This window comes from Prosopis cineraria, unplaced genomic scaffold (genome assembly GCF_029017545.1).
Source record: "Prosopis cineraria cultivar Desert tree isolate PC_DT_omini unplaced genomic scaffold, ASM2901754v1 PC8, whole genome shotgun sequence".
NCBI lineage: Eukaryota > Viridiplantae > Streptophyta > Magnoliopsida > Fabales > Fabaceae > Prosopis > Prosopis cineraria.
Window position 1 is genome coordinate 11589992 of NW_026555339.1, and position 25154 is coordinate 11615145.

Below are 25154 nucleotides of genomic sequence, written 5' to 3' on the forward strand. Positions count from 1 at the left end.
CAGTTTTAGAATTAAAAAATAAATCAATAATGGTGGTTATAGGTGATTAATGGCGATGATTTATAATATAAATTGATCAAGGTAACTGTAATTTTTTATAATTAAATGTAGTGTATTTTAAAAACAAGAGAATAAAATGAAAACAACTTGAAGTTGTTTCTATTTTTTGTTTTTAAAAATAAAAAATAAAAATATTTTTAAAAACAATTAAATCAAAAATACTTAACTAAACAAGTTTTAAAATTTTTCTATTTGAAAAAATAGATTTTAAAAATAGAAAACAGACAAGCCCTTACTCTTCTATGTAGATTATGATATTGATGTTATCAAGTGATCAGATGTTATTGCTTATCCTGGTTTATGATATATACGGTACTAATGAGATCTATGTTTATTTATTTATTTGTTTATTTATTTTTTGGGTTGTGCATGTAACCGGATGAGACAATTATTCTTTCATATAAAATTATATATATAATATAGACATCAATAATCAATATATGATAAATGACTGATCTTGGCGGGGAAATCTTGGAGAATGGCAGTGAAGAGGAGAAAAAATAGTAGTGAGGATTGGACATAATTAAAAGTTTATCTATTTACAGGTACATATTCATCAATTCACCATTTTTCACTCATTTTATTTCATTCTAGTCTATCTTTACCATCTATTCAAACACTAATAATATTCAGATGTCTGGTGAAAAATGATTTATTTGGAAATAACAAAAAGGAATATAATAAAATATTGTAAGTTAAAATTTTAAGAAACACTCATTGGGCTTCTTTTGACTCGGATTGTGCTTCTCATATAAGGTAACAGTAATGCAATGCGTAATCATTTATCGTTGACATGCATGTTCTACAGATTTTGTTTGTTTGGGAAAAAGGAAAAACCCAAGAAATTTTAGGAGATAAAAAACATTTTAAAAAAGTTTGGGAAGCATTGCAAAAATGTGATTGGGTCATTGGTTGGGCTTGGGCCTCTAGGCTGGCCTTCTTGCTCCAGTCTAATTTTGGGCTCAAGCCCATCTTCTTGATATATGAACTATTAAAATATGACCCAGTGTGTTGTAAAATATAATTGGTTTAATATTCTTCAACTGGTTTATGATGTCAGATGAACCTTGATCCTCTTATGATAAATTAAGAAAGATAAAAATAAAATCAAGTAATTTTGGAACCTAACTATCATTCTTTTTACATAAAGCGTTAAAAAAATGCTTCAAGGTGAATCTCAGATTATACTTTGATACCCAAATCATCAACAATTTAGGTAATTATGCAAGTCTAATAATGCTATATTTTTCATTAGGTACAAATAATGAGTTTGGAATTGAGTTTGATACCATATGGCTAAAGGTAATTATAAATAAGTTATGACACACAACTAAAATTAAAATTCACTTGTAACAACCAGGTATATAATTATGTTGGAAAATAAGGACATTGGTTATGTTCAATAAGCCAAGAAATGACTTGAAAGTCTAGTTAATCAATTAAGTTTTAGATTCTAAGAAACAAATAATTTTTTGTGGCTTGTAGACTGAAAAATCAGAATTGAAGAAGACGAAGTTTATTCAAACTAAGTGATTTCCTCTCGATTATCAGCTTCACATTCTCATATTTTATATTACCATTATTGTGATTTATTTCATTCACCTTATTTTGAGAATTGAGATGTGAAAAACTTGCAGGACCCAGTCCCACCCTCTCATCCATATTAAATTGAACACTTTAAATTTAATTTAAATGATTCAGATTAAATATATTTATTTTAATTTTCACTTTATATTTATTAAAATAAAAAATTATAGTTTTTTTATTAAATCTAATCAGCAATTTGGACACTCCAGATTTAACATAGATGGTTACAACAGTTCTAATAATGATTTAATTATACTAAGTTTAAAACATCTTGATAGTGTTTATATGTAAAATAAAATGTGTAGATAAATAAGTTAGCTTAATAAGAGAAATTGGAAGAGAGAGAATCACGCACCTCAAAAATTATCCTGATTCGGTCCCCTAACCTATGTCCAATCCTCTTGAGAAACATTCAAGAGATTTTCCCATTATAAAAATTCAATTACAATCCCTGTAAGTTATACATTGAGCTCACTCACAACTATGACAAAAGTTTTTACAAAACTCACCTAAAATTGGCATGCATGGTTTCACCCAACTCACCCAAAACTAATAAAACAAATGTAAAAAGTAGTTTACTATTGAAAAAGCTAGGTAGCAAAAACATTCTAAGCACCCAGATGCTCAAATTCCAACAATGATATTTAGGAAATACACAACTAAGCTCGGATAAATAATAATCTGCTTGCACCTTCAAATTCAATCTTTCATCTCCTTGTAAATCATTCGTCAACATCAATTTTTTTTTGTGTATTTTGTCATGGTTAACTTTCCTTCTTTTCTTGGTCCCAACAACTAATTTCCTCCATGACCATTGTCAATTATTTGTTGTTTCCTGATTTTGCAATAAAGACAATCAATTAGATTCAGTTTCCAAAAATATCAATTCTCATTTAAAATAATTTTAATATTACTTGTTATCATCAAAACTAATAACCAAATATTGTCTAAAAGCAAGAGGGTAGATTCTTAACCTATTAGAATTAGTAAATTAAAACAATTTGATGACTCATGAAAGACCAAATTAATTTTCTCATTTACCTTAAAATAGTTGGAAGATAACTCCGCCTATGTTTATAGCCGGTTCCAAGCCCGAGTAAAGGACACAACTTGGGGATGAGTATGAGATGATGTTTGCAGTCAAACAGGAGCGTTCTGTGCACGAGTATGTGGAGGAGTTTGAACACGTATTAGCTATGGTGGGAGACGCATCAGAATCGTGTGTGGTTAGGGCATTTCGTGTAGGACTAAAACCAGATAAGGGCTAAATTAAAGCTCACGGCCGCCAGTACCCTTAGAGAAATTATGGAGATGTCTATTAGGGTGGATAAGAGGAATCAAGTAATAGAGAAGGCCAAAGACTCACGGTTTCTGCGAGGCCAGCGTTTTCAAAGTGGGCTTAAAAATGAATCAGCCGAAACTCCTTTCACATGGATCACTCATGTGGCTGAGCCCAGTAAAAGCATGGACACCTCTTCAATACACACTCGGGACTCCAGAAACGAGTTGAGACGAAAACGGCAGACTCAAAAGTGGCAAGCAATATGACAGGAACAGCGTCATCGTGTCCAGGGGACAAACCCAGCAACTTTCAGATGCTGAATTAACTTGTCGGCAAGAGCTTGGTTTGTGTTTCAAATGTGCAGATAAATTCGGACCTAATCACATCTGCAAAAATAAAAATCTGCAAGTGATGTTGCTAGAGCTAGAGTCCGAGAAGGGAACCAAAGGCCATGAACCAATGTGCACTAAAGATAGTGAAGAGGCCAAAGAAGATGAAACTTGAATGGAGTTATCACTAAACTCCATAGTTGGGTTTGGAGGAAATCACACTATGAAGGTACGTGGGAGACTAGAGGAAGCCGAGATTGTGATTTTGATTGATAGTAGGGCTACCCACAACTTCATAGCTGAGGAATTAGTCACCAAAATCAAAATTCCAGTGGAAGACATTGCCATATACTCTATCACTGTTGGGGATGGGTTTAGTATTAAAGGAAAGCAACGCTGTAATGACCTCAAGTTACAGGTGCAAGGCCTAGACATTATTCAAACTTTCTACCCCTTTCTACTCAGTGGCGTGGATGCTGTACTAGGAATTGAATGATTAAAATCTTTAGAAGTGAAGGTTAACTGGGGGCAACTGACCATGAAGATTGGTAAGAAAGGAAACAAGGTGTGTTTACAAGGTGATCCTGCTCTAACCAAGGCCTTGGTTTCCCTTAAGTCATTTATTCAATCCGTCCAGAAGAGAGGGGAGGGGTACATGATCGAATATAATAGGATGAATATTAAGGAAACAACAACTGAAACTATACAATTGGCACCTGAAATTCAGACTCTCCTGGACCAATTCTCTATAGTTTGTCGACCTTTTGAAGGGTTACCACCAATTCTTTCTCATGATCATACAATAGCAACCAAACCAGGAGAACAACCTCCTAACATACAGCCGTATCGGTACCCTCATGTTCAAAAAAATGAAATTGAGAAGATGGTGAAAGATATGTTGAGAGTAGGTATCATCCAGCCCAGTCAAAGTCCTTATTCAAGTCTAGTTTTGTTGGTTAAGAAAAAAGATGGAAGTTGGAGATTCTGTGTGGACTATAGAGCCTTGAACAAAATCACGGTGCTTGACAAGTTTCCCATACCGGCTATAGATGAGTTGTTGGATGAGTTAAAAGGAGCCACCATGTTCACCAAGCTGGATTTGAAGTCTGGATACCATCAGATCAAAATCATGGCTGGAGATGAACATAAAACAGCATTTAGAACCCACGAGGGACATTATAAATTCAAGGTAATACCCTTTGGTTTAACCAATGCTCCTTTCACATTCCAATCTTTAATGAATGAGATATTCCGAGAGCATTTTCGGAAATTTGTACTTGTATTTTTTGATGACATACTTATTTATAGCCATGATTTAACATCTCACTTGAAACATTTGAAAGCTGTTTTGTCTATCCTGAAAGAGAACCAGCTAGTGATCAACCTTAAGAAGTGCACTTTTGCCCTACCAAAAATTGAATATCTTGGGCATTTCATTTCCAAGGAGGGAGTGCAAGCGGATCCCAACAAAATTGAGAGTATGGTGCAGTGGCCTAAACCCAAGAATGTGAAATCCTTAAGAGGGTTCCTAGGGTTGACAGGGTATTATAGAAGATTTGTCAAGAATTATGAAAAAATCGCTAGTCCTCTCACTAATTTACTTAAGAAAGACGCCTTTAAATGGACCCCAAAAGCTGAAGAAGCCTTCCAAAATCTCAAGACAGCCATGACTTCTCTTCCAGTACTGGCTATGCCTGATTTTTCCATCCCGTTTGAGTTGGAAACAGATGCTTCCGGGTCTGGAATACAAGCAGTGCTGATGCAGAATGGTCGTCCAATGGCATATTTCAGCCAAAAGCTCTCTAACCGCGCTCAACAATGTTCCATTTATGAGAGGGAACTTATGGCAATTGTTATGGCGGTCAAGAAATGGCGACACTACGTATGGGGGGGAGAGATTTTTCATCCGGACAGATCAGAAAGCTTTAAAGTTTCTGCTGGAACAGAGAATTGTAGAAGAAAGTCAACAACACTGGATCACTAAACTAATGGGGTTCAAGTTTGAAATAACTTACAAGCCGGGCAAGGAAAATCGTGCAGCGGATGCACTTTCAAGGAAAGAAGAAAATCTGGAGATACATGGTTTTTCTTTGTGGCAGCAAGGTGACCTTGAAGAATGGGAGAAGGAAGTACATGCCAACCCCAAGTTAAATGATATACTGCAAAAAGTCATTACCAAGCAAGGAAATTTGGAGGGATATAGCCTTGTGAAGGGTTGTCTACACTATAAAGGACAATTGGTGCTACTAAAGAAGTCTACCAGGATTCAATTGCTCATGAAGGAATTTCATGATTCACCAACCGGAGGCCATTCGAGTTATTTGCGCACTTACAAGAGGCTCTCTACTGTTGTATATTGGGAAGGCATGAAAAAAGATATCCAACACTATGTGTCACAGTGCGACGTGTGCCAAAAGAACAAATATCAAGCATTAACTCCAGCTGGGCTGTTACAACCCTTGCCAATTCCTCAACAAATTTGGGAAGATATTAGCATGAATTTCATTACAAGACTTCCAAAATCCAAAAGACATGACGTTATACTTGTTGTTGATAGGTTGACAAAATATGCCCACTTCTTGGCTTTGACCCACCCATTTACAGCAAAAGAAGTTGCTGAAAGATTCATTAATGACATTGTTAAATTGTATGGGTTTTCAAAAACAATTGTGTCAGATAGGGATGGGGTGTTTGTAAGTCAGTTTTAGAAGGAATTATTTAAGCAAGCAGGCACTCAGATTTGTCTTAGCTCTACTTACCACCCGGAATCTGATGGCCAAACCGAAGTCTTGAACAGGAGCTTAGAAACTTATCTGCATTGTTTCACCAGTGAGAAACCAACCCAGTGGGCTCAATGGTTACCTTGGGCTAAGTATTGGTACAACACATCTCATCATGGGGCTGCTGGAATGACACCCTTTAAGGCAGTGTACGGACGGGACCCTCCTACTTTTTTAAGATGAATGGGGAACCATCAGGCATTAAAGCTGTCAATGAACAGATTCAATCCCGAAATTCCATTATTGCCATTTTAAGGGAAAACCTCACTGTGGCGCAAGAAAGAATGAAGAAGCAAGCTGACAAACATAGGCGAGAGGTATAGCTGGACATTGGAGATTTAGTTTATGTCAAAATCAGACCCTACAAGCTGAAATCTTTAGCTAAAAGACTTAATGAGAAACTCAGCCCTCGTTTTTATGGACCCTTCAAGATCATAGAATAGATTGGAATGGTCGCATACAAGCTGGAACTTCCTTCCACAGCTCGCATTCACCCTGTCTTCCACATTTCTCAACTCAAAAAATCAGTTTGTTCAGCTATTGTCACTCCTACTATACCACCAGCACTTTCTGCAGAATTGGAGTTACAGGTACAACCTCCAGACATATGCAAGGTTCGGAAACTTATGATAGGCCAGCTGAAGGTTTTAGTGAAATGGAGAGATTTACCCGAGTTTGAGAATTCATGGGAGATAGCTGACACCATTTCTCTCCAATTTCCAGATATTCCCCTTGAGGACAAGGTGAGACTCTTAGAGGCGAGAAATGATGTGACCGTGAGATATGGTCAGACTTATAAGAGGAGATCAAGGGGGCAGTTGGGTGTAGAAAGGAAATACCCATTAGGTTAGGATTAATATCTTGAGGGTCCAGAAAAGAAGGATTATGCCATGATGTTTTGGTAGGGTGGCTTAGATTTAGTCTCGATATTGAAGTCACCTTTTTGCTTGCTTTATTTGGCTGTATTATTTTTGTTGGCACTCAAGGATGTTTTAGAGAAGTCAGACAGAAGCGAGGAGAGTGCTGGTCTCTCGAACACCAGTGAGAGACCTTGTTGTTGTTGTTGTTGTGTACTTTCATTTGGTTTGTAATTTCAGTTATAGGGAATAAGGTTTTGGCTAGAATCAGCGAGTTTCTCTTTGTAACACTGATTCAGTTCATATGCATTAATATCAAAACCTCAAAATTTTTCTCATTTCTTTCTATTTGCATTAAAAGCTTGGTTCTATTAGTTACTTTAGAGCAGAGCTCTATCATAGTCCCTCATAACCACTAATTTCCAAAGCTTGTAAATTAGAAGGCAAACCACATTGAGGCAATGATTCTAAGTTTGGAAGAGTTCCTAGATACAAATGTTGAAGGTTGGCAAGGGAATCAATGTGTACTTCTAACATTGATCTAAATTTTTTGCAACTTGTGATCAAAAATAATTTTAAGGCAAGAGCAGACCCCCTAGCATATGTAAAGGTCTCCAAATTTTGACAATTCATAATTTGAAGGTATGTAAGCTTGGGAAAACAACCTAATGGAAAGGATGCCAAGGAATGACAGCTATTCCAAATCCTCAAGTGATGTGCAGTTTTGTAAAGATTCTTGAGGTGCGAACTCTAATTTCTCACAACTACCAATTACAAGACATTGTAAAGAAGCGGGCAAACCTTCAATTGGAAAGGAGATGATTGATGGGATATCATGCAGAGATAACTCTACAAGAAAATAGCTACCCATTATCATTCCTGGCAAAGATCGCAAGCAATCACACTTCCCAATTGTTATGGATTTCAAAGAGTCCAAAGAATAATCATCAAGAGCTCCCAATAACCCTTGCTTCCCTTTATAAATTTCTAATTCTTCAATAGATGCAATCCAATGCAAAGTTGTTGATTTTGCCTTCAACCGTTTGCAATTTGAAACAGAAACCTTTGTCAGTGATGGAAGGTTACTAGGCAAGTCTCCTTTCAACATAGGACAATCATATAAACTCAAAAGTTTGAGATGAGGAAAAGAAAAATTTGGCACCTTCACCATCAAACAATATCCATTCCTCCCAAACAAGCATTTCTCGAAATTCTAAAATCTCCAAGGATGGAAATGGTTGAAAGGAAGAGAACTCTACATTGCTACAATAGAACTCATGTCCAATTCTTTGTACTAATTCCATTCTTTCAATAACAAGCTCTTTGAGAGAAGGTAAATGTCCAAATGATGGGAGCGAAATGCTATACTTGCAATCACTCACTGATAAATATGTAAATATTCTTGAATGAAGAATCTCCCACCCAATCTGGAAAGATTGTGCCACCATAATGGTTGATGGTCAATCTTTGTAAATTTGTTGAAGGTTTGTAGCATGTTAAGTACATTTTTTACGATTTGTGAATCTTGAGCATCACAATTCCATTTCAACACTAACTCCTCAATCTTGTCTCTCCTCTTCAAATTTGCCTCCAAAGCATCCATTGAATCAACAACATTTTCTAGTTTTGAAAGGGAAAGTTTTCCTTGTAGACAGGGAGTTTTTTTAACTCTTCAATCCCTAATCCAGTCAGTTGTTGGCCTACCATAAAGCTACTCAAACTTTGAAGATTTTCTAGTTTTGTAATTTGTCTAGGCATCTCCTTTAAAGTGGTGCCACTACTGTCTAAGTGACGTAGACTAATAAGCCTTTCTATCTTTCCTGGCAATTCCTTAAAACACCTACAATTTGACAAAAGCAATGTCTGCAAATTGTAAAGTGTAAAGACGGCATCAGGCAATCTTTCAATTCAACTGTGAGAAAGGTCCAGATATCGCAAATGTTGCAAATTACCAATTGAATCAGGCAGCTCATTGACATTGTGATAGCCAAATAAAGATAGTACTCTTAAACATTTTAGTTTTGGCAAAAAATCTCGTGGTACCTTTCGGGTCAATGAACAATGTGTCATCTTCCCATCGTATATAGATTGGGGTAAAAAAGTCCTCAAACAATTTAATTGATAGAAGTTCTCAAACCTTTTAGAGCCATCATACACTTGCATAGGATATGATAAATGACGAAGAGTAGATTTTGAAATTTTTTGGCCTTCAAACCATAGGCAACTCTTTCCAGATACAACTTTGGCTAAATCATTGATGAGATCATGCATGACAAACTTTTTTGGATCACCACCATCTTGCTGAAAGAATGACCTACACAATAATTCATTAAAGTAGTCATCTGCTTCCATTTCAAATGTCTTCTCCCCATGGGATTGTGGTGTATAAAGCCTTCTGCATCCATAACAAGAGCAATTTCTTTTTCTCCAACAACATATCTTTAGGGAAGACTGAGCAATAAGCAAAACATTTTTTCAAATGCGATGGAAGATAGATATAGCTCAAATGCAAAGCGGGCAAAACATCATCATCTGGTATGTCCCACTGGTTGCTATTGAAAATTTTATTCCATTCCTTTACATCCACTTTTGAACGTAAAAGACCTCCAATTGTTTTAGCAGCGATTGGTAGGCCACCACATTTTCTTGCAATTTTCTTACCGATTACTCCTAGCTCTGGATATCTATTTGGATCTTCATTTGCAAATGCATGCTTGGAGAGTAAAAGCCAACAATTATCATCTGAGAGACAACGCAACTCATGCGCGGGAAAGGTTTGCATGATTTCAACAATTCTTTTTGTCGAGTTGTTACGATGATTTTGCTTCCCCTTCTTCCACCGTGAAATGGGGTTACAAGGTCATCCCAATGACTATATTTCTTATTCCACAAATCAACCAACACAATCAAAAACTTCTTATTCCTTAAGCTATTTTTCAATTTAACACGAAGGAAGTCTAGATTTTTGCTATCGTAGACTTTTGAAGTGATGGACTCAAGAAGATTCTTTGTCACCTTCGAAACACTAAAATCATCCAAAACACATGCCCATGCCTTCAAATCAAAATGCCCCAGCACCTTCTCATCATTGTAAAGGAGCTGAGCAAGGGTGGTTTTACCCAACCCTCCCATTCCCCATATAGTGATCACTTCTATGTCATTACCCTTTGGATCTTCATCACACAGAAGCATTTTCATTAGCTTCTCCTTATCATCCTCTCTACCAACCACATCGGATTCATTTACCAATGAAGTTGAAGGTGTTTTATGCACTCTCAAGCTAACACTTTGCAAACCAAGGATATCCTTCTGTTTGGCAAAGTTTTCAAGCCTTCGGCATGTTGCTTCTAGCTTGGAGTTCATCCTCCAATTAAATTCACCAAAAGAAGAAGAAAAGAAGGATCGCACCTTGTTAGCGACGTTTTGAGGATCTTTTTCAACCTTGGATCTGAGAGACTCAGTGTTGATCTCATCCAGTAAATCCTCAGCATTATAGACAGCATCTATCAACTCTTCAAGCCATTCCTTTACTGCATGGTTGGTGATCATCTTCTGCTCTGCATCATTGAGGACAGCATCGAGCATCAACAGAGTAATCTTCATCTCATCCATGAGAGAGACTTTGAGATTTCTGTTGGTCATGAAATCTCGAAGCTCGCTTGAGGTGATCCTATCCAGTAAGGTCTGGACAGAAGCAGAGAGCAAAGCTTGTCCCACAGCTGCTGCAGCCATGTCTTGTTTTGTTTCAGAACTCAAAGTGATTGAGAGAGAAGAGAGTTTGATAGGAAGCAATGGAGTGAGAAGCCGTTTTTAGATTGATTAAGAGAAGAGAACACTTGAAGACGAAGTTAAATGAATTCCTTACATTTCAGTAAAAGACAAGAGAGGGTAATTGCAATGAAGATAAGAAGGACGTGTACTCAACATGGTAGGCCATCCCCAGCAACATCCCTGTTCAATCTACGCGACAAACACACAATCATTCATTCCAATGACCTTTCGGCGGCATGCTTCTCCAGAAAATAATGGCAGGGATGATTATGACATTCACTTGTACCACAAGACTAAAATAAACCTGAGACATTAATGCATGAGAATTTACAATTATTAATTTTCTTTTATAATTGAATTGTATATTTTCTCTCGTCACAAATTTAATGAACTTTAAATAATTTATTATGATAATATTTAATTAAATAATTTAAAAAATTTGTTTGAGATCGATGAAATTTACAGAAAAATAAACATTAATTAATATTAACTAAGTTATCTCTAATTATATTAAATATCTATTTCATTAAATTTTTTTACGCATGTGTTTGAGATAATGTCTTAGCCAACTTGTGTATTTATTTTGTAAAAAAATTAATAAATAAATAATTTTACATTATGAATATAAAAGTAAAAAAATAGATGCATGAATTTTTTGAGATTTTAAATATTTTTAAGTAACATATATATGTAAGGAGGAGTATTTTAATCTAACAAATATAACTTAATGATTAACTAATAATTTGAATGAATAGAAATAAAACTTTTAAAGCAGGAGAGAGGTTTGTGTTTTGTAATTATTAATTCAATGGGATGTTTAATGTTTATATAGGTTTTTAAAATAGAAGTGAGATATCTGTAATTAACGTAAAATATACAGGACATAAATGCATTAATTCTATATATTATGGTCCAGTTTATATACATATATCAATTGTCTAGATGTTATAAACTTGTGTAAGAAGGGGGAAAAGACGCTTTAATATTGCATCTGTTAGATGTTTAATATGGAAAAGTGAGAAGTTAAGGCACTGAGAGAGGGCAAGTTACAGTTTGTTTGTATTATGTTATTCACGTTTAGCCCCCAGCACTTTATTTGAAATAAAACCATCAATTTATTTCTGAAAAAAAAAATTGAATCAACAAGGCTTTCTTATTAATATTTACACAAAACATGCTTTACTCCATCATGTTCTCTATCCACACATTGAGTTTTTGGGCAACAAGCATCACTTAGCATATTGGATAACGAACAAAAATCATAGAGAATACATATAAACTATTAAAGAGAACATTAGGGGAAACTCCAACACAAGCTCCTAAATAAAAGGGAGAATGGCAATAAAGCCTGAAAATAATGAATTTATTATCGCTAGCTTCCTAATTAATTTTTCTAAAAATAAATTACTAATATTAATTTAAACGTACATTTTGTAAATTTAAAAGTTTTAATTACAAATAAAACATTTAAATTATAAATATAACTCATTAATTACAATTGAGATGATATTTTTAATTTTTTAAATTAATATCTATAACCTACTTTGCAAAATTTTTGTCAAAGATCTAATTATTATAGATTCTTTATATATTGAAATTTTATTACCATCCTCCCAAATAAAAACGGCACGGCTGTCACTCTTGATTGTTGACGAGAGTAAAGTTGGCAAAACTTATTAAAGCAAAGGCATCTCTCTCTCTCTCTCTCTCTCTCACACACACACAGAGATGCATTTTAAAGTCAATATGAGAATTTACTTTCTTAAAAATTCGTCGTCCATGAAATAATGTAATATCTATCACACCAACATTTTATTTTGATAACAAATAACATTAGCCTATTAAAATCTATTATAATTTAAGAGATTTAATTGATATTAATTTTTTATAAAGATTGTCAATTGTAATTTTCTAAGTCATCTTATATAATTTTTGAGATTATTTTCTATAAATTTTTCAATCAATTAATAATCAAATTAACATATATTTAATGGAGGGGCAATATTGTTAACCAAAGAATTGTTTATGGGATATTATATCACTCTTTGCTACAAAGTGTCTAGCACTTTTGAAAAAAATTAGAGATAGTATAGTTCTTTAATCTTAAAACTAATGTCACTTTTACTACACACATGCATCACATGACTATCCCATATGGTACATTGTATTCCAAGACGGATCACATGCAGTGATAATGTTCTTTTGTTGTTATCATTTCGAATAAAACGAACTTTATTATTATATTCAAGAGTTGGTATCCAAACCATAAGCTACTAAGGACCCATTTGGATTCAGCTTTTGGAAATGTAGAATTACTTTTGCAGATCGCCTGGACAAATAGTTTAGTTAAAATATACATATAATGAAAGTTAATTTGGAGGAAGTTAAATAATCTAATCCATTCAACAACACAAAATATACCAGCATTTGCATTTGAAAGTAAGAGTTGGAGGATTGATGAGGAGGTTAAAAAATTGGTGAGAATTTTAGGAAAAGATCCTTGCAGGGGTTTAATTTCATGTAAGGGCAAATAGAATCTAGAAATATATTACAAGACCAAATGATTGAATTGAAAATATAATTGATGGAAAATAACTAAAATGCCTTTCATTTACTTCAAAAAAACTTCCACTTTGCTAGGCCTCACTACCAGTTGCTAGGCGATTGTTGTGCTGGCAGTTGAACCACCACTGTAGCCATTGTTTGCACTCCAGTGCTAGCCATCGGAGGAAAAAATTCTCCTAAGTAGCCAAAGATATTTGAACCTATGACTTATTGATTCACCAAAAAGTTTTATAACAATTTAATGATACTTCTTGATTATATAATGCAAAATCTTATAAATAATATAAATTAAGTTCTCAAAAGTGAGTTAAGATTATGGGTCTCATATATTTGCCAATTATAGATGAGTTAAGGGCAAAAAATATCCATCATGTACTACATTATGGTGCAATTTTTCCTAAAGCCGTAAAAAATATGAAAAAAAATCACCAATCTAAAATAAAGACATGTGTTAGCAAATATTGACCATGAATGTAAAAATGAAATTGAAATTTTATTTGACCTCATGTATAAATAAGTAATACATGTGTTCATATTTGTCTTAACTAGCAAGAACCCTAAACACAATGTTTTATTTATCACATTCTACAGCTAGGAAGAGAGGAGGGGGGGTTGAACTAATTTGGATAGAAGAGAAAAGAGAGTTAGGAGTACATTCGTGATCAATGCTTGCTAACGAGTATGTTTGTTACAAATTGGGGATTTTTATATTGTTTTTAGGGTGATGGATAAAATTGCACCATAATTTACTACTTAATATATATTTTTGCTTGTAACTCATTTACACGCGGCATAGCATGTAAGATCTATCATTTTAACAAACGTCTATTTGAGATTTTTCCACCAATTTTTAGAGTTGATAAGTGAAATTGCACCATACTTGAGTTAATTAAGGATGCCAGTGGCTCCTTACAAAGTATTTTATGGATATCTGTGTGTTTTAACCCTTGTTAAAATCCTAATTTAACTTATCATTTTTCCTAACACATGTTTGTTAATTTATTAGTGCAACTTGTTAGCCATACCTACTACCTAATCAATCTTGTTCACTTGTTAAAATATAAAATGGACTTTTTAGAATCTTAACTTATTAATATAATTCTTGGCTAGAATTAAAATTTTCTTGGTGTGTTTTAATTAATGAGGACTTTGATTGAACCAAATTTCTCATTTGAATATGTAAAAATTTATGAATTTTAATTTGATTCAAATCCAAATCTATTTTAAATTATATTTTTTTTTGTAATTTTAAGTTCCATTTGCACCTTGTTATTTGAAATTGTAATCACTTTGAATATCTTATTCTCTTCTCATTTTCACTATTGATACTTATATGACTCTTATATCTTTTCTCATTTGTTGTCGATTAAAAAATATAAATAAATTTTTATTTTTTATTTTTATTTGAATCTCAATTTATCTCTCTTTTTATTTAAAATTTTTTAAACTATTTAAATAAAAAATTTTAAATATATGGATTTCAATCGTTAGATTTGAAATGCAAATCTTTGTATTAACTCTTCATCTCTGTGTTCCTAGATTCTCGTGCCATAGGTGGATGAGGGTTTCGATATGCCCTTGTTGAAGACGATGAACGATGACTTTGATCTCCTTAACGATGGCCCTAGCCTTAAGGGTGTATTTGGACGGGGGGAGGAGCTCTCTTAGTTAGGTGGAGGGGAGGGGAAATTTTTAAAATTTTCCCTCCCCTCTCCTCCAAAACCTCCCCCCTGTCAAATTAGGAGGGAGCCCCTCTCTCTCTACTTCTCCTCCTTCGAACCAAAGAGACCTTAAATGTTGGAGAGAAGGAGATCGGCAAGTACGGCTTGAAGAAAAAAGCTCCTCGAGAAAGGTGAAGGCTGGGACACGCCTGAAATGGGTGACGAAGTTAAAGGTACTCAATTTCATTTCTGTTGTGGAAATTGTGTGCTTGGTTACTCATATTCTGGCTTTGTTCTTATTTAAATTTCTAGTTTGTCATTGTTGGTAGAAACTACACTGCTCATACCACGGAATTCGACAAAGCCGTTCCAAAGGTATCTTGCTCTCCATTTTTGTTTGGTTCCATGGGAAAATCCTGGAACTAGGATACTATGTGATATTTTTTGTTTGCTCTCCATTTTTTTGTTTTGGTTCTAATATTTAACCTTATTTGTTAGGTGATTTGTGAACTTGACAAGTATTTGTTGTGTTTTTATGATTCTCACCCAAAGATGATGTGTTGAATGTGAAAGTCTCTCTCTCTCTCTCTCTCTCTCTCTCTCTCTCTCTCTCTCTCTCTCTCTCTCCTCTCTCTCTCTCTCTCTCTCTCTCTCTCTCTCTCTCTCTCTCTCTCCCTTTTAAGATATTAACTAAATTTTACCTCTATGCTTAAAAATATACAAGTGTTTGTTGAAACATTGAACACTCGTATAGTCGTATATTGATATATTCATATTTGTATTCTGAAATTGTGGAATAATGGATATATTTTTCACATATATGTGAGGGTATTATTTCTCTAACTTTATTATTTATTTAAACATATCATAATTAATTGTTATTGTTAATTTTACAATTTGACAAGTTTAGCTAGAATTTTAATAAATTGAATACATGTTTATAAACTGGGGGTTAGAAAATTTATGATGGATCTACGTGAGTATATTATCTATTTTTTACACTTTATTCCCAGTTTATAAAAGAAACTTATCAAATCCTTAAACTTTTAAATCTCCAAATTTCGTAGGCAAAAAAAAAAAATCTCCAAATATGCAATTGATTTTGATTGATTGTTAATAAGTAAAATTAATGAAATCACGAGTTGAATTAAAAGGTTTAATGAGTTTCTTTTTTTTTAATTGCTCATAAGTATTTTTTTATTGAAGAGGCAATTATATTTAAAGTATAGTCAGGTATTAAATATATATACCTATGTAACACCCAAAGATTTATTGATAAAATATTCATAATAATTTACAAAAATGAAACCTTCCCACCTTATTTTCATAGACATTTTATTTTCAAAAAGAAAAAAAAGATCCCAAAAGGAAGGATACTGAATAATTTTAAATTTTTGTGATATTTGATTGTAAAGAGAAATTAGAATACTATGTATGGCGGGGATGATTAGTCTTCTATGTGGATTATGATATACGATACTAATTAAGATGATTATTTTTTGCATTGTATGTAACGGTATGAGATAATTATTCTTTCATGCAAAATTTTAATGTATGATTTTGCACCCTTAAAATAATTCAAAAAAAATTCTTGCACAATTTCAAGTTTCATGATTTGGCTAAAATTAATCCATCACTGTTTCTTGTATTTTTATTTTTAATCTTTTTGGGTTATTGCAGTATGGGACTAGTCAGACTCAAATTTTCCAATTACTCTTGTAAAATAAACATATCTACAAGGACATATATATTTAGCGCATGAGGATGTGTTTATATATTTTGTTATTTTTTATTCACAAATAAATTTTTATTGAAGGCAATCTTATTTAAGACACAATTAAGCACTAAATGTAAGCCACTCTTTCAGTAGAAATTTAAATGTTAATTCGCTACATTGTGAATGAATAGTCTTTTCCTGTTTATATTTTTAATATAGATATATGCTATTTTCATGTATTATATAAAATCTACTTTTAAATGAAATCTATCTATTTTCATGTAATATTTTTCAATCAAATACGAAATCTATTTTTTTTGATCATATTGAATTCTAAACAAAATTCTCAATCACCCAATCTTTTTTAGTTGTTTCATTTCATCCTATTCTATCCTTTACACATCTATTCAAACACTAATAATATTCACAGGTATGCTGAAAAAGATTGATTTACTTGGAAATGAAAAAAGGAATAAAATAAAATATTGTAGTTACATAAAAAATTTTATGAAACAGCTATTAGGCTTTTCTTGACTGGGCTTGTGTTTCTTGTTTGAGGTAACATTAATGCAGCATGTGTCATAATTTAACGCAAATATTGTTTGCTTTCTTTCTTTCTTTTTTGAGTTTTTAAATCCATGATTTTTGTTTGGGGAAAAACATGAAGTTTTAAGTAGAGCTCAGAGTATAGGTTGATTTATATGTGTTAGCTTGAATAACCGATCATAAAAATTAAATTGAGTTGAAAAAAATTAAACCAAACAAAAATGGTTTTTTTGGCTTGGCCCAAGTAACCCATGGCTTATATGGCTAACCTTGATGGATTAGAGTTGATCCATTTAACTCATTATTTTTTAAAAAAATAAAAATAAAATAAAAATAAAAAATATTGTAGATTTTTGACTTTTTGATAAATTGATGGACATGATTGCTAGCTCAATTCATATAATACAGATTAAAAAAAACGTTGTGATATTATATTGAAACTTATCATCATGTTAATTTAGGTGCATTTTCCTAAGATACATAAAATAAATTAAAAATAAAATAAAATGGGTTAGCGTGTTAACCCTTTTAACCCACTAGCTTTTAAGGGTTGGATTGGGTTAAAATTTTTTCAACTCATATTAAAATGGATGCAACCCAACCCAATTAATATGGGCTAACTCATGTGGTCAAAATTGACCTATATTATTAGCTCTAGTTTTAAAAATTTACCAAAAATACATAAGTTTGAAAAACATTGAAACATGTGATTGGTCACTTTAATTAGGCTTGAGCCTCTTATAACCTGTGGTTCTTTCTCTATTCAAATTTTGGGCCCAAGCTTGATATATGAACAAATAATGTGTTTGAACAAATTTAGGTAATCATGCAAGTCTAACATTGCCGTATTTTCATTAGGTACAAATACTGAGTTTGGGATTGAGCTTGATACCGGTAATATGGCTAAAAGTAATTATAAATAAGTTATCACACAAAACTAAATTTAAAATTCACTTGCAATGAATAGACATATAATTATGTTGGAAAATAAGAACATTGGCAATGTTCAATGAGCCAAGAAACGACTTGAAAGTCTTGGGATGCTATATTCAAGAATTATATTAATCAATTAAGTTTTAGATTCTAAGAAACAAATTAATTTTTTGTGGCTTGCAGACTGAAAAATTATAATTAAAGATGACAAAGTTCATTCATATTTTATTATATTACCATTATTGTAATTTATTTTATTCACCTTATTTGAGAATTGATGTGAAAAACTTTTGGGACCTAGCTTCCCTCCTCCCACCGTGCTCCCATCCATAGATTTAATTTGAATGGTTTAGATTAAATATATTAATTTTAATTTTTATAAATATTAAATAAAAAATTATAATTTTCTTATTAAATTTAATCAACAATCTGGACAATCCAGATTTAACATAGACAGTAACAACAATTATAATAATAATTTAATTGTATTAAGTTTAAAACATCTTGATAGTGTTTATGTGTGAGATAAAATGTGTAGATAAATAAGTTAGCTTGTAAATGAGAGAAGTTGGAAGAGAGAGAATCATCCACCACAAGAATTATCTTGGTTCGGTCTTTTGACCTATATCCAGTCCTCTTGAAAAACACTTGAGAGATTTTCCCACTATAGAAATTCAATTACAATCCCTATAAGTTACATATTGAGCTCACTCACAATTTTAATTTTTTTCTACAAAACTCACCTAAAATTAGGATACACGGTTTTACCCAACTTACCCAAAACTAATAAAACAAATGTAAAAAGTAGTTTATTAGAAATTTCTATTGAAAAAGCTAGGTGGCAAAAGCATTCTAAGCACCCAAATACTCAAATTTGAACAATGATATTTAGAAAGTATACACTTAAGCTCGGATAAATAATAATCTGCTTGCATCTTCAAATTCAATCCTTCATCTCTTTGTAAATCATTCATCAACATCAGTTCTTTTTTATTTTGTCATGTTTAACTTTCCTTCTTTTCTTGGTCCCAACAGCTAATTTCCTCCATAACCATTGTCAATTATTGTTGTTCCCTGATTTTGCAATAAACACAATCAATCAGATTCAGTTTCCAAAAATATCAATTCTCATTTGAAATAATTTTAATATTACTCATTATCATCAAAACTAATAACCAACTATTGTCTAAAAGTCAGAGGTTAGATTCTTAACATATTAGAATTACTAAATTAAACAATTAGGATCATGGAGACTAAATTAATTTTCTCATTTACCTTGAAATACTTGGAAGATGTGTTTGTCATGTAATCTTCAAGAACAAACGTATATCATTGGAAGTCTGCAAACAACATATTATTTAAAGTGGAATACATTAAAAACATGCTTAGTTACAAATTTCAAGACTCTATTTATATGAACATATAAAGGGTTCGTTACTTTCTATCAACTCAAAATTTGCTCTATGTAACACCACACGTCTATTTTTTGACCTGATTTATCAAAATCAAAATATCATATTCATTTTAAGAGGTTGTCTTAATATAAAAAAAATGAGCATATGGGAATTGCAAGTGGCGAATTAATCAATGCAGAGGAATGTCCAGGTAAATTAAAAGAGTGTTCATTAAGACACTAATAATCTCAATAAACTGAACTAAGTATCTAATATTAAATATAGATATCATGCCTTTGTTGTGTTTATTGTTGTTGAGGTAACATAGAAATTGATGAGGAAATTCAATTCTGCCTCGCGACAATAGTGAAGGAAGCAACACACTAGAATCAAGTTTCTGCACAACTGTACAAAAAACGAACATCAATGGAATACTGGTTTTACATTAATAGATTGTCCAGCTAAAGTGGTAGTTATATATATATATATATATATATCTAAAAACATCTGCTTTATGTTCATTTATTTGTGGGATTGATATTACATAAATTAGGAGATAAAGTACTTACAGTCGAATCAGCTTTTTACCTGCCTTCTTCGCTTCTCATATGACTCTGTTTCAAACAGAGCAATTCTAATTGATTTCTTCACCTATTTGAACATGAATTATTAAACCAGAATATCATATTAGATTTGATAACTCTAGGAAGCTTTCAATCACAACAAAGAAAAAAGTGGTTTACTTTCTTTTAACTATAAGTATTACCTGACATGTGATATTTTCAGTAGACACTTGGCCATTGCTTCGCATATTGAAATTTTAAAGTAAGTCATTAAAAAGTTAAGGGCAATATCCAATTAAAAGAAAAACATTCAGTTAAACTTTAAATTTGGCTTTTATAAATAATGTGTGAATATATATATATATAAAACTAAGATATTCTTATTGACTTGAATTTTCATATAATGATTTTATTAAATCAAAAACCTTGGAATTAGTATATTTTATTTTAAAATACAATAAACCTCAACCATACCAAGATTATCTTTTACCAAAATAAATCTGAAAAAAGAACTCATGATAAAGTGTGTTGTCTGTCTCTACACACACACACATTTATCATTAATTAATTATGAATTTCAAGAAGATGAAGAAAAGATTAATTAGTTTCTTACCAGCTCTTGGTGCTGAAAGCTGAGCAATTTTTGTGAACTCCTTTCAAATTTTCTAACACAATAATATAAAAATAAAGAATCAGATCCATTGAAATGCTTTTACATTTTTTTATAAAAATTATTAAACATTAAAAATATAGACCTGTACTTAGCCTCAACAACGTGTGGGTTAACTTTTTGCCCTCCGTCCCTGCATATCATATTTGTCTCTTTTTGACTGCTTCCTCATCTTCTTTAACCTAATTTATCAAAACAATAAATCTTATAAAATCAGAAATTAAAGCTACTTAACATACATACGTACATGTATTAGAACTCACATCTCATTACATATATATATGCATCGGGTTCAAAAATATCTAATCAAGCACAGATATTAAATATGCTACAACGAGTCAACTAATTAGATATGGCTCTAAATCTGTTCAACTTTTACAATTAACTCATATCACTAGTGACTTGATAATTAATTGACCATTTCAAACGAAAAATGATGCCATCTATAATTCTCTTTCATTCCTCAGATGTGCACAAGTAGTATAACAAACATTAGCAACAGTGATATTATTATTATTGTTATTATTTATATTTATTTTGATGAGAAAGTATAGTACTCTAAATTAAACCACAAGTTTCACAGGGTTATAAGTTTTTCGAGAAAATAAAAATTGAAGAAGCATTGGTGGTCTTGGCTAAGAAATCTTACAACTTGAGGTATATATGATGTAAGTAAGATGTTTCCTATAATTAATATTTTATGAAGGGAAGACCAAAATAAAAATTATGAAGGGAAGACCAAAAATTTATGTGTGTAGTGGAAATGGGAAAAAAAGGAAAAACTATTTGCGGGAAAATAAAACAATATTGAAGAGTTTGATTGTTTTGGAATTAGAGAGCTCACCTTTTGACGCAATGCCGCACCGTATGAAGGATCATAGTACTTCATCATTAATTATTACGGTTGGAATATGAGAGATGCCAGACAAGGGTTTTCCTCCTTCAAAATTATATCTTTCTTCTAATTTAGGACACTCGCTGATATATAGCTTAAGAAGAGAGGGTGGCAGCGCATCTTCTGGCAAGGGTTCAAGGTTTGGACAATTCCAGATGTAGAGATTTTCGAGAGAAGTAAGGTGCTGAAGCCATTTTCTATCAAACCGTTTAAGATTAAAGAAATCAAATGTGGAGATATTCATAAGAGAGTTGGGCAGTAATTGATTGTTTAGTAAATTATGGAGTATAGTTTCACTTCCATCACCTCCAACCCGCAATGTTGAGAGAGAAGTCAGCCGTTGAAAACCCCAATCTTCAATTGGTATACAAGATAGTCCCTCACAGTCATTAATTTCCAAAGATCGTAAATTAGAAGGCAAACCACATTGAGGCAATGATTCCAAATTTGGAAGACTACTTAAATAAAAATGTTGAAGGTTGGCAAGGGAATCAATGTGTACTTCTAACATTGATCTAAGTTTTTTGCAACTTCCAATCTCAAAATATTCTAAGGAAAGAGTAGAACCCCAACATATGTAAAGGTCTCCAAATTATGACAATTGTTAATGTCAAGGCTTTTAAGCTTGGGAGAACAACCTAATGGGAAGGATGCCAACGAATGACAACTATTCCAAATCCTCAAGTTTTCAAGTGATGTGCAGTTTTGTAAAGATTCCTGAGGTGTGAACTCTAATTTCTCACAACTACCAATTGCAAGACATTGTAAAGAAGCGGGCAAACCTTCAATTGGAAAGGACATGACTGATGGAATATCGTAGAGAAACAACTCTACAAGAACGTGGCTATCTATTATCATTCTTGGAAATGACCGCAAGTAATCACACTTCTCAATTGTTATGGATTTCAAAGAGTCCAGAGAATAATCATCAAGAGCTCCCAATAACCCCTGTTCCCCTTGCCGAATGTTTAATTCTTCAATAGATGCAATCCAATGCAAAGCTGTTGATTTTGCATCCAACCGTTTGCAATTGGAAATAGAAACTTTTGTCAATGATGGAAGGTTATGAGGCACGTCTCCTTTCAACATAGGACAATCAAATAAACTCAAAAGTTTGAGATGAGGAAAAGGAAATTTGGCACCTTCACCATCAAACAATATCCATTCCCCCCAAACAGGCATATTTTCAAATTTTAGAATTTCCAAGGATGGAAATGGTTGAAACGAAGAGGACTCTGCATTCCCGCAATAGAACTCACGTCCAACTGTCTGTACCAATGCCATTCGTTTAATAACAAGCTCCTTAAGAGAAGGTAATTGTCCAAATGACGGGAGGGAAAAGCAATACTTGCAATCACTAACTGATAAATATGCAATATTCTTGAATGAAGAATCTCCCACCCAATCCGGAAAGTTAGTGCCACCATACCAGTTGATGGTCAAACTCTGTAAATTTATTGAAGGCTGTAGCAATGTCTGCAAATTGTAAAGTGTAAAGACGGCATTAGGCAATCTTTCAATTAAACTGTGAGAAAGGTCCAGATATCGCAAATGCTGCAAATTACCAATTGAATCAGGTAGCTCATTGACATTTCATAGCCAAACAAAGATAGTACTCTTAAACATTTTAGTTTTGGCAACAAATCCCGTGGTACCTTTCTGGTCAATGAACAATCTGTCATGCACTCGTCTATAGATTGGGGTAAAAAAGTCCTCAAACAATTTAATTGATAAAAGTTCTCAAACCTTTTAGAGCCATCAAACCCTTGCCTAGGATATGATAAATGACGAAGAGTAGGTTTGAAAATTTTTGGCCTTCAAACCATAGGCAAGTCTTTCCAGATACAACTTGGGCTAAATCATTGATGAGATCATGCATAACAAACTTTTTTGGATCACCACCATCTTGCTGAAAGAATGACCTACCCAATAATTCATTAAAGTAGTCATTTGCTTCCATTTCAAATGTCTTCTCCCCATGGGATTGTTGGTGTACAAAGCCTTTTGCCATCCATAGCAAGGCCAATTTCTTTTTCTCGAACAACATATCTTTAGGGAAGATTGAGCAATAAGCAAAGCATTTCTTCAAATGTGATGGAAGATAGAGATAACTCAGATGCAAAGCTGGCATAACACCATCATTTGGTATGTCCCATTGGTTGCTATTTAGAATTATATTCCATTTCTTTTCATCCACTTTTGAACGCAAAAGACCTCCAATTGTTTTAGCAGCAATTGGTAGGCCACCACATTTTCTTGCAATTTTCTTACCGATTGCTCCTAGCTCTGGATATTTGTTTGGATCTTCATTTGCAAATGCATGCTTGGAGAGTAAAAGCCAACAATTATCATCTGAGAGACAACGCAACTCATGCGCAGGAAAGGTATGTGTGATTTCAGCAATTCTTTTTTGACGAGTTATTACGATGATTCTGCTTCCCCTTCTTCCACTGTGAAATGAGGTTACAAGGTCATCCCAATGGCTATATTTCTCATTCCACAAATCATCCAACACAATCAAAAACTTTTTATTCCTCAAGCTATTTTTTAATTCAACACGAAGGAAGTCTAGATTTTTGCTATCGTAGACTTTTGAAGTGATGGACTCAAGAAGATTCTTTGTCACCTCCAAAACACTAAAATCATCTGAAACACATGCCCATGCCTTCAAATCGAAATGCCCCAGCACCTTCTCATCATTGTAAAGGAGCTGAGCAAGGGTGCTTTTACCCACCCTCCCACTCCCCATATAGTGATCACTCCTATGTCATTACCCTTTGGATCTTCATCACACAGAAGCATTTTCATTAGCTTCTCCTTATCATCCTCTCTACCAACCACATCGGATTCATTTACCAATGAAGTTGAAGGTGTTTTATGCACTCTCAAGCTAACACTTTGCAAACCAAGGATATCCTTCTGTTTGGCAAAGTTTTCAAGCCTTCGGCATGTTGCTTCTAGCTTGGAGTTCATCCTCCTATTAAATTCACCAAAAGAAGAAAAGAAGGATCGCACCTTGTTAGCGACGTTTTGAGAATCTTTTTCAATCTTGGATCTGAGAGACTCAGTGTTGATCTCATCAAGTAAATCCTCAACATCATAGACAGCATCTTTCAACTCTTCAGCCACTCCTTGATTGCATGATTGGTGATCATCTTCTGCTCTGCATCATGGAGGACAGCATCGAGCATCAAACACAGTAATCTTCATCTTGTCCATGAGAGAGACATTCAGCTTTCTGTTGTTCATGAAATCTCGAAACTCGCTTGAGGTGATCCCATCCAGTAAGTTCGGCACAGAAGCAGAGAGCAAAGTTGTCCCCCAGCTGCCGCAGCCATGCCCTGTTCTGTTTTCAGAACTCAAAGTGATTGAGAGGAAGAAAGTTTGATAGGAAGAGATAGAGTGAAGCTGGTTAGATTGATGGAGAGAACACTTAAAAAAAGGAGGTTAAATGACTTTTGGACTTCTTTGTGCCTCGGAATGTGCTGGGAAACATCGAGGAAGAGAGATATAATTACGTGAATGCCATATATTTCGCAAAAGA

The 25154-nt window shown here is 33.3% G+C and overlaps 2 pseudogenes; both read right to left on the reverse strand.

Moving 5' to 3' along the window:
• Positions 1 to 25139, reverse strand: part of LOC129317299 (putative disease resistance RPP13-like protein 1) — a 104772-nt pseudogene extending 79633 nt beyond the window's left edge.
• LOC129318059 (putative disease resistance RPP13-like protein 1) lies at positions 2047 to 10792 on the reverse strand (annotated as a pseudogene).
• Positions 25140 to 25154: the final 15 nt, after the last annotated feature.